We start from the raw sequence: 18,274 nt of genomic DNA, 5'->3' as shown, positions 1-18,274 counted from the left end.
AAAAAAAAAATTTGGCACTCAACCTGCCAACAGAACGCCATTCACTTTCAGAACTAAGAGTGTGCACAGCAGCATCTTTCTTCTCAAACTGATTCCGACGGGTACTTAGAGTCATCAGGCTCTCCACAATTTGCTTTCATCTGTTGACTGTCTTCATAGACTTTCCCTTAGGTTGAGTCCTGAGAAGAAAACCACCCTCATAACCTAGGAAAGCACTAACAGTCTGTAGCCATGGTAGCCAGCGTCCTTCAGAACTCATTTCAAGCTGTTCATTCACGACATGTCACCTCAGTTATAAAAGCTTTTGTAAGCCAATCAATCTCTAACAACCTCTTGTTTAGGGAAGTCAGCCCATCAAGGACAATCAGTCAGGGGCAAACTCCAGACCCAAGTGACAACCCGTCAACAACAGTTTCACTCAAGTTAGCTTGTACATACTGGGCCAACCCACTTATACCTGGGAAAAGTCACCCAACCGTGAATGCCTCCTGGAAACCCCTCTGTAGGTACACTGATCGTCTGCCCTGCTGGGAGTGACCAGGCCAGGCCAGCTTTGTCTTTTTCTTTCAGAGAATGTGCCAAAGTCTCATCATCCTTGACAACCAAACAGAACTGAGGCTCCTCCACTGTCTGCGGTATATATATATCCATTCATACGGTTAGACCTTATCCTAAGAAAGCTTTGAAAATAGTGCTTACCTAAAAGGTTTGACTGTAAGGCAGGTCCCTGTAAAATTTGTGATAAGACTTTCTTTGATACTGTGTGTCCCTGCCCTTTGCTTTCTATGATGCACTCATCATATTGGTCTCCTTTACCCACAGGCGGCAGGCGCCCCACATCCCTCTTCTTACTCCCACCCATCTTTTACGAGTGCTGCTTCCTCCACCTGGAATACAAAGTCTCCGTTCTATTCCCATCTGAGTCTTCCTGGTTACCCCCATCTTTCTAATCACCGGTCAAATACCCCTTCTTCAGGGGGCCCATCCTATCCCTGGTCCAGGGGACAGCCATTTGCCATCCCATGCTCCTTTACAGGCCAGACCTCTTCTCTGGGCACTTCTCATACAAAGGCTGAGAGCTAATCCGTGTGTAGCAATTGCCTGTGTTGGGGCTCCATCCTCAGTAAGTTCTAGCACCATATCCATTAAAACACACAGAATCAGGGCAATGCTCACAAACCGCCTGAGTTCACCGAACTTGATCTACACACTGTGTCAGGTTCCGGGCTCCCGACTCCACCTCAGCCATGTACTTTTCCATGTGATTATTGATTCTCTCTCCCTGGTAGGCTTGGAGGGGTTAGATTGTTGGTTTGCTAGCTTTTTTACTTCTTTTTGGCACACGAGAGGCACATATAACTTGAATGAATGCTATCGAAAACTTTTTTTCGTGACATTGGCTAAGAAGAGGAAAGCTGCCATCTGAGACTGCTACAGTTGACCTTGGTGTGAATGGGTAAGTGGCTGGCGGTGGGGATGGTGATGAACAGGCAACCTCCCCTGCAGACTTCTAGCCTCTTGAGAATCTGAGCAGATAAACAGACACTTGGATGAAATGGGAAAATAGCATCAACGAAAGGGCTAGTCTCCAAAAAGAAGAATATGCCCTTTCCCTTCCTACATCTGGAATTTGAAAACCACCTAGACAAGACCCTGCTTGGGCTTTGTGGATGAGGACCCCCCCCCAAACTGTGACACCAGGAAAAGGCAGCAAATGCACCGACACTGGTCCTACATCCGCTTCCTTGCATATCTGTGCAGAGAGGTTTCTAACAGAAGAGCTGCCTGGACACAACACAAACAACAACATTCCACATTCTAATGAGGCCGCAAATCCCAGCTCTGTGCAATTATTCCCTGACTGGAATTTTAATTTCACCTTAAGACCTAGGACAAATGGAATTTTCAGGGGCTGAATAAACAATTTTTAAAGTGGGACTAAGCCAAAAGAAACTCATTTCCCAAACTCCATGGGGAATTCAAACACTTTCTGCAGCACCATTAGCTGGAACGAGAGCATCTCTGAAGGCAGTATGAAGCTAATCACAATACTGTCCCCAGACTGCCTGGCCTGGGGGATCTCAGAGCCTCAGCTCTCAGCCAGACCCTCCTCCACGGGGCTGGGCTGTCAGCACCCTGGGTAATTTGAGTATCTCTCCAGCGTGCTTCTGCTGGAAATTCGGTGCTTACCACTCAAAGGTGCTAATTAGCTCAGTAATTGGATTTCTGCCTTAACTGTTCCATTGTGTGAGCTTCAATTCTGTTACTCCAAGGGAAAGCAGGGCTCACTCCCCACTCCAGGGGGGTGCAGATGCTGCAGGCATTAGGTGAGTTATTCCCTTAGACAGGCTGGCGAGGGCGCTGTGCAGCACACCTGTGCTGAGCAGGGCACTAGTATGTGGTGACAGCCTTCCCATACAGGTCGGCTCACTCCCAGGCCCTGTCCCCTGGGTTAATATGGGATGCAGATGGCAGTACCCGTTTCTGCCCCATGCAGCGCTGACCTTCTCACTCCTTGATCTGTCTTCCTACAGTCAGTCTCTGTCTCGCACAGTTACTTCTGAAGATCTTTAATCATAAGGTGCCCTGGTGGCATACTGTGTAGCAGGTCACACTGCTAACTGAAAGGTTAGTTCAAATCCATTAGCTCTGTGGGTGAAAACTTGGCAGGCCCCTCCCATAAAGGTTTACAGCTGTGGAAAACCATCTCAGGGCTGCTGGGAGTTGGACTTGACGGCATTGACTTTCTCATTTATTACTTCCCATTCTATCAGTATATGCTGATAGGTACTTTTACTTTTTTACCATTTTACCATTTTACTTTTTTAAATTGGAAAGACATTTGGCTAAATTGAGAAATATAACGAATGTTGGTTCATAAGGTAAACCTAAAATACTTGCATCATCAAGCTGACAAAGACTCACAGGCACCCTACGAACAACAGATCTGATTATGCTGTGCCACCCTCACCATCTCTGATGCCCTGCAGCGTGCTGTTCCAGTCGCTGTGTCAGTCCACCTTGTTGAGGCCATCCTCTCTTTGTCTGACCCTTCACCTTTGCCAGCATCATCTTCTTTTCCAAGAACTAGCCTGCCTGACAACATAACATGCCCAGAGCATGTGAGATGAAGTCTGACCATTCTTGCCTCGAAGGAGCACTTGCTCCAGGATAGTTAGTTTGTGTTATCATCAACTGCAGTTCTATTCACGGGGCAAGGGACCCTTCAGAGGATCTAGAGAATGAGGAGTCAGCCAGAGTTTGTTGTTTTGGGTCTCTGAGTTGACTGTGACTCATGGCAATGCCATGAACAACAGATCTGACCCTTGCCCTCTCCTGTTCTGTCCTCCTCATCTCTGATAAGCTTGAGCCCATTGTTACAGACGGTAAATCCACCACGATGGGGTTCTCCCTCTCTCTCTCTCCAACTCTCCACCTTTCCCAGCATATTTAACTAGACACTGACTGTTATCTTTTAAGTTCAATATTCAACATAGACAAAAGGTGTACCCAGAGCTTGGTTTTAACAATAATTTTTACTGCTGCTCACAACCACATGAGTTTCTAATGTGATGACTCTCTGCAGGCTTTGACATCTATCTAGTGCCTCAAGATGGACTTGGCATGGGAGAAACCTGCCAAGGACACAGGCAGGCTCCATGGATGCTCTGTCAGATGATCTCAAACCTTGCTGACTCTCTAGCTCCTATGAGAGTTGGTTTCATTTTAGTTTCCCTTTACATTAGAGGGTAGTCATTTGAGGATCCTACACTAAAGATGGAGAATCTTTAGCAATTCAACTCTTGTGATGAATCTTGGGCTTTAACTCTTCTTCCATTTGTCCTTAAAGACCGCAAAAGTGAAGCTTAATTTGGCCATTAATGCTTCCAGGCTGGTGGATGCCCTTGGGGTGACAGTGGTTGTGAATGCCAGGTTCTTGCCTTCTGGGTGTGCAGCGGAATAAGGGAACTCTGGTGGCCTAGTGTGAGCTGTACTGCTAACCCAAAAGTGGGTGGTTTGACTCCACCAGTGCCTCTGAAGGAGAAGGATGGGCAAACTCTTCTCATGCAAGTTTACAGCCTCTGAAAACCTAGAAGAGGGCCAACTATGAGTTGGTTCCAACTCAGTGACAATGATTTGAACGGAGTTGACCTCTAACTGCCTTGAAATCTTTGAGACTTTTAGGAAAATCTTCCATCTGCCCAATATACTATTTTTTTTCAAATAAAAATAAATGCTCATTGAGGACAAAGATGTAACATTAGTTACTCCACCAAATAGCAAAAAGGATAGCCAAACCCAAAGGACAAAAAAGATACATTTTTATATTGTTGGAATGGAAACTAGAGCTTACATTGTTCATAACTGATTGAAAGACCATCAGAGCAATTAAAGATGGTCTATCTGGAAGCAAGACTTTCCATGTTGGATTTTCAAAAGCTAACCCTTTTCAATATACTATTTTTAAAGTTGTCTTTGGCCTTACCTTCTTATCATTACTGGCAATTGAAACAGTCTAATGGTTTATTGAAATAGTATGAGGTATAAGTAAATTCTTTTTCATTTCCTTATAATCACAGTTTCTCAGTATTCCATGGGCATTTAGAAAGGAATATTCCTTTTTGTATATGTATGTGTATTCTTTGTTATTCTACATATTAAAATATCAAACCCAATTGTCATCAGGTTGATTCCAAGTCATAGCAACCCTCTTTGGACTTTCTGAGGCTGGAATTCTTTGGGGGGGAAGGCGATGCCTATCTTTTACCATGGAGTGACTGGTAGATTTGAACCATCAACCACATTCTTAGTTAGCAGTTCAATGAAAATGAATGCAAATTAAAACCACAATGAGATACCAACGACCATCCATCAAAATAATAAAAATTGCATGAAAAAACAATACAGTGCCAAAATGAAGACAAAGATGTAGAGAAGCTTTATATCACTCACACACATAAAGTACAGCCCCTTCAGAAGACTAGTTTGGCAGTCTCTTAGAAAGTCAAGACACATTACTATTGTTGTTGTCATGTGCCATCAAGTCGACTGCGATTCATAGCGACCCTGTGCACAATAGCTCTGAACCCTGTCCTATCCTGAACCAATGTCACTCCCTCCAACACACCTACCACCATGACCCCAGTTACTGTGTCAATTTATCCCATCCAGAGTCTTTCTGTCCTGTGTTGGACATTTTAAGGAAGAAATGGAGTGCATAACTACTAACACACAAAGCACAGGTGAAATGAGATGGACTGGGATGGCAAAATTACTATTTTACAACCCAGCAATCACACTCCGGGGTATGCATTCCAGAAGAATTAAAAAGTATTGTCAAACCTAAATATATATGACTTTCTATAGCATTTTTAATTGTTGTTGTTGTTATGTGCCGTCGAGTCGCTTGAGATTCATAGTGACCCTATGTACAACAACCCTAAACTCTGCTCTATCCTGTGCCAATCTCACTGCCTCTGACACACCCATCCCGATTACCCCAGTCACTGAATCAATCCACCTCATAGAGGGCCTTCCCCTCCTGCGCCATCCCTCCACCCTCCCAAGCATGATATCCCTCTCCAAGGACCTGTCCCTCCTTACAACATGTCCAAAGTATGTCAGACGAAGCTTCAGAATCCTTGTCTCCAAGGAGCAGCCTGGTTTAACCTTCTCTAGGATGAATCTGTTTTCTTGGCAGTCCAGGGTACATTCAGTACTCTTCTCTAGCACCACAGCTCAAAGGCATCAATTCTCCTTCTATCCTCCTTAGTCATTGTCCAACTCTCTGATGCATAACAAGTGATTGCAAAGATCACAGCCTGTATCAGATGCACCTTAGTCTCCAGAGTGATACCATTGCTCTTCGGTACCCTGGAGAGGTCCCTAACAGCAGACTTTCCCATTGCAATATGTTTTTTTATTTCCTGGTTACTGGTGCCAAGAGTGTTGACCGTGGAGCCAAGCAGACTAATTGTAGAAATCCCAAATTAGAAACAACCTAGATATCTTTCAATGGATGAAAGTCCAAACAAATTCTGGTACATCTGCACCATGGCATACTAACCAGCAAAAAAAGAGCAGGTGACTGAGTCACACGGCAACCTAACTGAGTTGACTGAACTATGATGAGTGAAAATACCAATTCCAGGAGGTCACAAATCACATAGTTCCATTACACAATACTCATGAAGTGATTAAACTAAAGAAATGGAGAACATATCAGTGGTTGGTTGCCAAGAGTGAAGGAGGGTGTAGCATGGATGGGAAGTGTATGAGTGTCTACAGGGGAAAAATGCAAGAATCTTAATGGTGATTATTGTTGTGTACCATCAAGTACCATCAAGTAGGAACCGACTCATAGCTGACCCTCCACTGAGTTTTCAGAGGCAGTTAATTACACAGGGTACTGCACATCCTTCTACTGTGGAGCAGCTAGTGGATTCAAACTGCGTGCCTTAGGGCACAGATTTTTACCACTAGATCACCAGAACTTCCTATACCTACTCCTAAGACATCTCCTACAACATCCCCTTGCTTTAAATATCATCTTGAAGCAGATGGCTATCAATTTACATATTTCATTTAGACCACTCCACTGCCCTCCAGGGTCCAATACCTCACATCTTAATAAACATTGCTTCTTGGATGGCTAGCAGGTATTTAAAATTAAATATGTGTAAAATAAAAATCAACTTTCCTCTAAAATGACTCTTCTTCCAGGATTCCCTTTTCTGGTAAATGGATTTTTATCCTTCTGGTTTACCATGGCAAGGATCTTTGGAAAACTTTATTTTTATATGGAGAACTTTATCCTTGACATTTCAATCTCTATTTCATACTCCATAGCCAAATACTGACAAATTAATTGTTCGGGAATTTACATTCTTTACAGTAGTATTAGTGATTTGTATGTAAATTATAATTATGCTATCCACAATTTGTTATGACTCTTACAGCCAAACACCTTTGCATAGTCAAGAAAACACACGTAAATATATTTCTGGTATTCTCTGCTTTCAGCCAAGATCCCTCTGACATCATCAATGATATTCCTAATTCTGTGACCTCTTCTGAATCCAGCCTGAAATTCTGGCAGTTCCCTGTTGATGTTTTGCTCCAACTCTTTTTGAGTCATCTTCAGCAAAATTTAGTTTTGCATGATATTAATGCTATTGTTAAAAAAATTCCATCTTTTACTAGATCACATATTTTTAAATAGGCACAAATATGGACCTTTTTACTATCGGTTGGCCTGATAGTTTTCATACCCAATTTCTTGAGCATTTCCAGTATTGAAGCATCTTTACTGGCATTCTGTAAATACCAGAAGCCTTGTTTGTAGCTGATGCCATCAGTACAGCTTGGGCTTCTTCCTTCAATATCATCTGCTCTTGACATGTGCTACCTCCTGAAATGATTTAACTTCAACTAATTTGCTTTGGCATTGACTCCATGTATACCTGACATTTCTCCTGATGCTTCATTTATTGCTCAATACTTTGTCCACCAACTCAAAACCAAAATCATTGCTGTCAAGTCCATTGTGGCTCATGGTGACCACCATCAGATTTCTGAAATTGTGTACCTTTGCAGGAGCAGACAGCCTTATTCTTCTCCCTAGGAGCAGCTGAAGGATCTGAAACAGTAATCTTTCAGTTTGCAGCCCAACATGTAGAATCCTTCAATTATTGCATCTCTAGGTTGGATTCCCCTTACCCCCTTCAGTTCTTTTCAGTTGGGAAATGCATAGGATGTTCTTCCTTTTTAATTTTCTAACTCCAGACCTTTGGATATTTCATTTTATCTTCTCAAGCTATCCTTTGATAGATTCTGTCTAGTTCTTTCACTTCATAATTTCTTCCATGTGCTTTAGCTCTGTTACATTTTTTATAAAATGTTTTAATAAACATTTGTTTTCTTCATGCATGATATCCTTCATGTCATCCTCCAACTCAGACTCTTCGGTCTTCGATCGTTAGTGTTAAATGCATCAAATCTATTCCTGCAATAGTCTATATATTTTGGTAGAATTTTATTCAAGGTTGTATTTTTATCCCCTGTGAACTTGTTTTTATCTTACTCAACTTCAACTTGTTCTGACTAATGATATTGACCTTCTTCACCCTCTATTCCTGCAGATGTAGTCAATCTTATTCTTGCATATTCCATCTGGTCACATTCATGAGTATAGTCAATATGTTAGTTGTTGCAAAATGTATTTGAAATTCACAAGTAGTTTGTCCTATACAATGCTATCAGCAATCTCCAGCATCATTTCTATCATTAAGGCTGTATTTTCCAGCTACTTACTCCTCCTTGTTATTCTTAATGATTTCACTGGCCAGTTTTCTTCATAAAGACCACCAAATCCTCCTTCTAATCTGCCATAGCCTGTGAGCTCTGCTAAAACTTGTCTATCGTGGGTGACATTGCTGAAACACTAATGATGTAGCTTCCTGCGACACACAAGCCCCCACAGTACATCAAACTGATAGACCAAGACTTATATATAGACTTATATGCCAAGGCAACAAAAAACACAAAAGGAATATGTCGTTGTTGTTAGCATGCCCTCAAGTCTACAACTCACAGCAACCCTGTGAACAATGGCTCTGAATCCTCCTATATCCTGAGCCAACTTCACTATGTCCAACAAAACTGACCCCACTGTTATAGTTGCTGTGTTAATCCATGTCATCCAAGGTCTTCCTCTCTTCCACTGACCCTTTAAAATATGATGTCCTTCTCCAAGGATAGCCTCCTCCTGTCAACTTGTCCAAACTATGTGAGACCAAGTTTCAAAATCCTTGCCTCATTAGGAAAGCAACACCATTTACAATACCTGACCACAAGATGAAATACTTAGGATAAGCCTAACTTGAGACAAAAATGACCTTTATAAGGAAAACTACAGAATATAGTACACGAAACAATAAGAGATCTAACTTAATAGAAAAATATTCCCTGCTCATGAATAGGAAGACTCAACATCTGAAAATGATAGTCCTATTAAAGCAATCCACATGTTCAATGCAACCCAATACAGATAACAAACTAATTATTAAAAGATATATAAAAGGCAATTGGCAAGTTTATTTGGGAAAAAAACCCAAACCCTGAATAAGCAAAGCTCTTCTGAAAATTAAAAATGAAGTGGGAGATACAGTACTCCCTGAACTCAAAACCTACTATACAGCTGTAGTAGCCAAACTTAGCAAAATATTAGTGCAGTGACAGACACATAGACCACTGGAATAGAATCAAGAACCTCGAAATTAACCCATCTATCTACAATCAATTGGTATTTGACAAGGAATCAAATTGTATTAAATGAAGAAACGACAACCTCTTCAATAAATAATGCTGGCAAAATGGGACATTTACCAACAGAAAACTGAAACAGGATCCATGACTCACACTGTACATAAAAATCAACGTAGGGTGGATCTGAGACCTAGAGGTTAAGTCCTAAACCATAAAGTTAATTAGGAACAAAATGGGACCAAACTTAGAAGCCCTAGCCTCTGGTATTAATAAGCTTACAAACATAGCCAGAAGTGAATAATTAGGAAAATATAAATTTGATGAACACAACCTTCTAAAAATTAAGTCCCTTTGTGCATCAAAAACTTTCCCCAATAGGAAGAAAAGAAAACCTGGAGAAAAAACATTTGGCAATGATACCTAGGACAAGGGTCTCATAAAAAATGTTTATAGAATTTTACAAATACTCTACAACAAAAAGACTGATAAAATGGGAAAAAGACATGGAAAGACTTTTCACAAAGGAAGATATTCAGATGGCCAACAGAAACATGACTAAATGCTCAAAGTCACTGGCAAGAATAGAGATGCAAATACCATCTCACCCAGTAGCAATGGCAAAATTTAACAGGACAGCAAGCAAGAAATGTTGAAGAGGATGTGGAGAGATTGCAACTCTCATGCACTCTGGTCAGATCGTAAAATTCATAACCACTCTGGAAGGCAGTCTGGCATTTCTGCAAAAAGCTGAACAGAGTGATCCCATGTGACACAGCTATTCCACTACTGGAGATATACCCTAGGAAATGAAAACTAAGACACAGATGGAGATACGTATACCTATGTTCATTGCAGTGTTATTCTCAAAAGAAAAAAAAAATAGAAAAAGCCCAAAAGCCCATCAACAGATGCACGGATTGAGAAACTGTGGTACTTTCACATGGTGGGATACTATAAAGCACTAAGGAACAACGATTTTGTAAAATACTATATAACAAGGGATGGGCTGACACAGTGACTGGGGTAGTAGGGGCAGGTGTGTCGGAGACAGTGAGACTGGCTCAGGATAGAAGAGGGTTTAAAGCTATTGTGCATAGGGTCGCTATTTGTGAGTTGTAGGTGACTCCAGAGCACATAACAACAACAAACATATAACATGGGAGAGTCCAGCGGGCATAATGCTAAGTAAACTAACTTAGTCTCCGGAGAACAAATAGTGTATAAGATGATTATTATAAAAAAAAAAGAGGGATAACTAGTTAGATGTGTGTGAATGTCCAAAAGGAGAAAGGGAGGGGAGAAGGGGCAGTAAAAGGTGAAAGATGAGGATAACTGGGATAGCAGAGTTTAGGGCGTGGATAGGGGTGTGTGTGAACAAATAGGAAAGATTCAATGGGGACTCAAAGAGAAGGGGAGGTAATAGGTATACATCAATAGTGATTGGTTCTATAAAGTACAGGATATATGAATGATGCATGAAACACAATGTAAATGCAGGATGGTATGAAAACACAGTGTACATGAATGAAACACAATGTAAATGAATTACTGTAGGCAAAGCAATATTTTTTTTTTAAAAAACACCCTTATCTCCAAGGGTATATATTAATTTTTCTTATTTAAGTCTGTCAGTGTGTCTGTCTAATGTGGTGGTTGTTATTGCTTTCTAATTTACATTATGTGTCACTTTTCTGGTGTCAAAGGAGGCATTTTGTTGTTGTTGTTGCTAGCTGCCATCAGTCAACTCCTGGTCATCCACACACAACAAGATCAGATCATCATGATCCATGGTGTTTTGACTGGCTAGTTTCCTGAAGCAAATTGTCAGACCTCTCGTCTAAGTCTGGATGCTCTGCTGAGACTTGTTCAGCATCATAGCAACATGGAAACCCTCTGTGACAAAGGGGTCGTGATTATGCATGACGTGCACTGACTGGGAATCGAGCCCTGATATTCAACATGGGAGGTGAGGCTCCTACAGTTGAGCCAGCAGAGCCTCAATTACTAGATTATCACTACGTTTGTAGGTATGGGCAGTCCACACTGACCCATAGCAAGATCATGGGTCCAGAGTAGCACTGCCTCACAGAGATTTAAAGGCTGTGACCTTATGACGTGGATCATCAAGCCTCTCTTCTGAGGAATTTTTGGGTGAATTCCATCCGCCAGCTTTTGGGTTAGCAAGGAGTCTAGCACTGAAGCATTTGCAACACCCAAGAATTCATTTAATTGCATTATCAAGGAGCCAAAGTCTTCACTTCACACATGGGAGACACTGTGAATCATACGAGCTGCTGCAGATGACAGAAGCAGAGCCCGGCCAAGGTTTTTACTTCCAACAAGGAATAATTAAAATGAATAGTGCACACAGACTCAGAGTAACACCATTAAACAAGTGCCCTGTGATTAGAGAAGGCTGCCTAATGTGTTTTAGCAGAAATTCTCAATGTAAATGTCACCTGGTCTCTGAAATGGCTTTCCCTCATCTGCCTCTGTCAATAATCAGAACACACCAAGGGGTGGCTTGTGACAGTGCACTTGGAATCCTGACCATCTCAAGGGAGATGTGTTCTAAAGCATCCACGGCCATGTTCTAAATCAGATCCCATGCCTACATCTGTCCAGGGGATCTCTGAAGACATCACCTTGCATCATGTATACTCAAGTCAGTAGCAGAAGAGTTCTACACGTTGTCAGTTTAAAAGCGGAATAGTTTCTGTCTTGCTTTGTTTAAGAGTAATTCTGCCCCATTATCAATATTCCTTAAAACTGGGAACACTGCAGACTTGCCTTCTTTGACATTCTGCAGTGATTCAGAGGAGCATTCTTTCTGCCTGCAGAGGCCATGCTTACTCTCTTACATCCATCCATCAGCCCTGATCAGTCACAAAACCGCACTCCTGGGTGACCTTGAAGGATGGAGTGAGCAGCACCAGCCAGCTGGCAGGCAGGTGGGCTCCAGGATACCTTCCCGTGATCACCAGGTCACCTTCAGCACTCCACACCTTCCAGAAACATCAACCCCTCAGCAAAATGGAACAGGATGCTGAGTAAAAATTTTCACCACAGAGTAATGGATACTAAGTTTCAGCCAGCGCTGAGCCTATATGCTATATGTTAACATGCTAGAGTTCCTCAAAAGTGCAATCCTGGTACACATTTGCACAGTTGCTCATCAACTTTGAGTGTCAGCCCTTACCTTTGGGGGCTTGTGAGGACCCTTTCTCATCCATCAGTGTCATTTAGTTTCTTGGACTCAAGAGTAAGAAGACACAAACAAGACTCCCTGCTGAGGAAATCAAGGCATAGAAGGGGAGGGAAAGGAGCCAGCCTAGATCAGTGAGAAAAGATGGAGAGTCCTGGTCAGTCACTCAGCTCCTGAAAGGGCACAGGAGACACCACTGAAGTCACTCCCTAACTGGAAAAGGTGTGGAGGAGCGGAAGTCTCTTTCTCTGTCACATTTTCTCCCTATGATTCTTTTGATTTCAGGTAAGTCAACTAGAAACAAGGAGGATGTTGCAGGAGAGGGGAGGGTTCATAGCTGTTGTTCACAGGGTCCCCATGAGTCATAGTTGACTCAACAGCACCAAACCACAGCTACAACAAATCAAAATGGTAGCACAGTGAACACAGGGAAAAAGTTGAAACTCACCCAGTTGGGCTCAAGGGGGGAGGGTGATATCATTAGGAATTGGTTTCTTTAAGTCCGCAGGCTCTGTCTTCTTCTAGCCTGAGGTTCCTCATTGTCCCTGAAGATCATTAAGACACCATCCTTATGCTAACCTCATGGTAGAGTCCTGGGAAGTGTGGCCAAGACCACTCTAGCCTGTGAGCATGGTTTTCCCAGTGCACGAGGGGCACAAATAGTACTGGATGCTGTGGGCACATCCTAAAGTGCTCGTCTCTGGTGCTCAGGTCTAGCTACAACACTCAGGGGGGCTCTCCCCTGCATGAAGATGCCATGAACAATGGACGTGAGCATGATGGAGATTATGGAGATGGTGCAGGACAGGGTTACTTTCCACACAGTCGCTGTGAGTTGTGGTTGACTTGAGATTGACACAGAATGACAAGAACCACCTCATCAACTGCCAGTGCCCTGGCTTGAGGACACTGGGAAACTTCAGGAAGACAAACCAATGGCCTGTCCAGACCTTGTAGGAGATAGATACTACACTTTAGGAGATGCTACACTTCAGAGTTAGGACCCTCTTTTGTGATCCAGTGACCACAAGTATGAAAATGGCTTCTTGGTCTAAACAATGAACCTGGGTAAGCCAAGCTGGTTCAGTCAGTATTGCTACCTACCTGTCCCAAAGAGAATGAGGTTCAGGCCAGTCTCTGCTTTGGAGGGTCACTTTAAGGACATAGGTGACACATTCAACACCCACAGGACCCTAATGTGGGGAAGATGCTGTAGAAGGCTGCCTTGAAGGACCAAAGAAGCTATCCGTGGAGTAAGACCTGAAGGGTGAGTGACCTCAGGGTGCAGGCTGCACCCCACCTTCCCGTCTATCCAGGTCCCTCCAGCTGCACAGACCTCCAGGCAAAAGGCCCATCCCTCCAAGGCTGTCACAGGCAATGTCTTAGTGCATGAACTGACTATCTGTATAGGTCCAATAATAGTCACCAGCAGGCTTTAGGCCATATTAGAAAATGTCCAGTGTATAAGATGTTGCTGTTGTAGTGTATAAGATGTTGCTGTTGTTGTAATCCATTGAATTGGAACTGACTCTTAGCTGACCTTCTAATAGGTTTTCAAAGGTTGTAAATCACATGGGAGGAGACTGTCCATCTTTCTCCTATAGAACAGCCTGTGGATTCGAACCTGCTGCCTTCATGTTGGCAGCACAGCTCTCTCCCTTCTGCTACATTAGTAACCCAGCTCAGTTGTCTTGGCTTGTTCCATGACCTTGGGCAAGTTAGTTAATATTTCTGAGTTTCATACTGTCTGATTTATAAAATTAGAGAAGGGAAAAGAAGCATGAATTAAGAATTAAGAAAAATAATGTTTGTGAGAATATATAAAATAGAGATGGGGAGCAGACATTCAACAAACACACGTGGATGATGTTCACTTGCTGGTTTGCGCCTGGCACTGTTTGTATCATCACTCCCGCCTCACAGCTTGGGCTCAGCACATGCTGGGTGTGGGGCTGGGAGCTTTAACGGTCTCATGGCACTTGATGGAGTAATAACTAAATGGCAGTAACTAAAAAGAAGGCATTAAACAAACGAGTGATTCTTTTGTCATAGTATAGCCAGGCTCCTATGGAGTAAACGGATTGCAGGTTGAAAATCTTCACCAGGTTGCAAATCTTTAAGGGTAGGGCCTGTGTTATAGTGCTGCATTTTACTAGCAAACCTCTAAGCTGTAATAAGCTTCCCACTGTAGTTGGGGAAAATATTGCCTTTTGAGAGGTCTGATGTTTTACACAAACATCTTGTAAATTATCTGTAAAACACCTCAGTTGGCAGAAGATGTACAGAAAAACCTTCATTTCCTAAAGGGGAAAAACTCCAAAGGGCAAATTTGTGAATGTCTGTCTTTGCCTTCACTGAAGAGGGGATCTCTGTCCCTGACCAGTTCCTCACCACCATCACATCACAAATGTGGAAACTGACATCAGCAGACAACACAAAGCAGTGCGGCTGGAGAATGACAGAGGATTTGATGGAACAGAACTGACCTCCATGGGCTGGAAAGCTGAGTGCAAACCATGAGAGCTGACAGAGGAAAGGCACAATTCTGATTGTCAATGGAAAAAAAAGAAATCCAAGCATACAAAAGCTACACAAATTGGAATGATGGATACCTGCCCCATCTAGGCAAAAGTGGTGCTGTAAAAGAACTGAGACGCTTTCTATTTTTTTTTTCATCCAACAGAAGCCATAACTTTATCAATGAATGATAGAAACAGTACAAATTTCAAACCAAACTGCAGTTACTCTTTTGAAATGCCAAAAAAAGTCCTCATTTTCCCAGATGGCTGCATTGTTAATTCCATAATAGCATTTACAATATCATTACTGTTGTTCTTCAGGGCTCAGACCACCTTTGCTCTCGACACATTTGCTTGTGACATGACTAACTCTATATCCTTAACTTCAATACCTGTTTCATCAACCTCTTCCTCTTCACTCTCCTCTTGAACAGTTGGAGTTTGTGTGTTTTCTTGAATGTTTGAAACAGCTTCCCCCTGAACTTTGAATTTCTCAGCAGCTGCTAGCTGTGCTTGCTGAGATAAGTCCTCAATCTTGGCTTCACCAAAAACTATGTAGGTATCTAAAGCCGGGCTCTTATAAGCATCTGGTTTTGTGATGACAAAGAGGATATTCTTAGATTTCCGGATAGCGACTCTAGTAACCCCTGTGACTTGTCGAAGTCCCAGTTTGGACATCGCCTTCCTAGCCTTCTTTTCACTCCGACTTTGTTTTGCTTTACTGACTGGTTCTTCATCGATTTCAGCTGCTGCTGCCAGCTGTGCTTGTTGTGTGGTTGCCTGTGTGGAATCCTGCTCCTCAAGCTCTGGTACTGATTCATCACTGTCGGATTCTGTTCCTGACCCTGTCTCAGCCTGGGGCTGTGGCAACTCCTGCTCTGTAGCAGGGACGGTTTCTGTAGCTTCACCAGGCATTTTGTACGGGGCACGCAGAACCAAGATTGACACTTTCTATTTTAAGATCGCAAGTGAGAGCAGAATATGGGCTCAAAGGAAGCAATTGGTTCCTCCATTCCACTGGGTCAGATCACGTCTAGAGCCAATGAGAAAGTTGGGGCTAGGGAGAGAGGGAGAGGGATGGCCCAGCAAGTATCGGATGAAGGTGACTGGGATGCCCCAGGTGTGGGCCGAATCATACAAGCAGCAGGTAAGACTCTTAGCCTGAAAGGGAGGGTGGCAGGAGAGGGACACTGATCCTCAAACTGGTAAAGCAGAGAGATGCATGCACGATTATGCTGGTTGCTTCAGGGACAGTAGCTACCACTACATGCTGGCCAACAGCTCAGCTGGGACAAAGTTCACAAGGATGGCCCAGGGGTGAGCAGGGGTCTCACAAAGACTAGCCTGAGGAGAGTGTGGAGGAGTGTCTGTGCTGGCCTCCCACCCATACCACAGACGCACACACTGGGGGATCATAACAGCAATTCATGAGACCCCACTGAGGCTACCTGAGTGGGTAGTTGTTTGACAAATAGTGCCGAGTTATCCTGCTGTTCTACTAAGATGGCCATGATGCTCAAAGAGCAGAACTGAAGCTTTCTGACAGGCTGAAAGATCAAAATAGGCACGACACACAAGGGGAAACATTCCTCACCATCTCACACCAACTGCAGATGCTGCAGAGCTAGTGTGCGCACGTTCACAGACGCGCGCGCGCACACACACACACACACACACACTCTCACAGCTCAGTATGGCTGGGCGCTGCCATTTCAGAAAAGACTTCATGTAGGCTGAAAGCACATATAGACCACGTTGGTGATTTCAGGTGCCCTCCAGTAACCAAGACTCACAGCTCCTCTATGATGGACAGATCTGAAGCCTGCCCTCTCCTGCACTGCCCTCCCGCCATGCTCAAGTGCATCACTGCGGCCACTGCTCAGTCTATCTTACTGAGGGCCCTCTTCTCTTTCTCGGACCCTCCACCTTTCCCAGCGTGATGCCCTTTTCTAAACAGCCCCTCCTGACAACATGCTTAGAGTATGTGAGTTCATTGTTTCTACATCCTTAATCCATCTTCAGAGAGCACCCAGGCTGCACTCTGTCCAACACAGATTTGTTTCTTCTTTTCAAAGTCCGTGAGTTATTCAATACTCTTCACCAACACCACAATTCAAAGGCATCAATTCTTCCTTGTTCTTCCTCGTTCACTGCCCCACTCTTGGATGCACAGGAAGCATTTTAAATTATTATAACTTGGATCAGGTGTACTTTTGTATTTAAACTGACATCTCTACTCTCCAATGCTTCAAAGAAGCCCTTGATAGCAGACTTCCCCAAGGCAACCTGTCTCCATTTCTTGACTACAGTTACTATGGTTAACTGGGGTTACCATGGATGTTGAATAACTTTCCATTTAGTATCTGGCCATGATCTAGATGTCTACAACCAACACATAGATTATGGCAAAGCATTAAAAGTTGAATGAATGAATAGAAAATAAAGGAAAGAGGGGATGAACTGGGGCAGGGAAGGAGGACAGACATTCTGAAAATATAAATGACACACATTTAACACAAGGAGCCATTATCTCTTGACTTTGATGGTTTCTGAGATCACACGGCGACCGTTATACCATTTTACAGATGAGTTAACTGAGGCTCACAGGCTAAGTAACTTCCCAGAGCCAAACACCTAAAGCAATATATGAGCTGGAGTACCTACCCAAGAAGAGCTGAGCATTACCTAGAGCAGGTTTGTTTTTCTACAGTCGGTGGTGGAACCAAGAACACCATGCTAAGGTTAAATGATTTTGACGTGAGCCCCACAGCGACCCCTACTGACTGAAGTCCAGCATAGCATGCCCACAAAGCTGATGCTGGAGACATGTTATTAACCAGTGACTGTCCACAGTGATATGACATCCGCAAACCCATCTGGAGGCTGGAGATCACAGCGTGTTCTTTGGCCTGAAGATTCCTAAATTAATCATAGGCAGACAGCACAGAACAATAAGGAAGTAGAAGAGACAGCAGCAGTGGTGGCAGTTGCAGTGGCTGCAAAAGTGGCAGCAGAGAAAGATCAGTGTAAGACTGAACTGTGGGATCACCCAGTATCATGTCACTCTCCTATTCCTGCAAGTGAGGCTTCTTGGCTGAGCAGCGGCAGAGCTAACAGGGCAGAGAGGACAGAGGGTCAGAGAGGCACGTCTGAGAAGGGGCTGGAGTTGTATTCTGAGTGTTTCCAACTGGAACCTGTTGTTGTTGTTGTTGTTGTTATGTGCCGTCGAGTTGCTTGCGACTCATAGCGACCCTATGTACAACAGCCCTAAACTCCGCTCTGT

At 43.3% G+C, this 18,274-nt stretch overlaps 1 protein-coding gene and 1 pseudogene across 1 annotated transcript in view; both read right to left on the bottom strand.

The window, feature by feature from the left end:
* Positions 1–18,274, bottom strand: part of LOC102848006 (pecanex-like protein 2-like) — a gene marked incomplete at its 5' end in the record, with an annotated part of 123,185 nt that overhangs the window by 88,378 nt on the left and 16,533 nt on the right. The gene's annotated exons all lie outside the window — the stretch shown is intronic.
* On the bottom strand, positions 15,214–15,906 carry LOC102847204 (annotated as a pseudogene).

This window comes from Elephantulus edwardii, unplaced genomic scaffold (assembly GCF_000299155.1).
Source record: "Elephantulus edwardii isolate Elephantulus edwardi_28Jun2011 unplaced genomic scaffold, EleEdw1.0 scaffold00575, whole genome shotgun sequence".
Lineage (NCBI taxonomy): Eukaryota > Metazoa > Chordata > Mammalia > Macroscelidea > Macroscelididae > Elephantulus > Elephantulus edwardii.
This window is presented reverse-complemented; position numbering and strand designations above follow the sequence as displayed.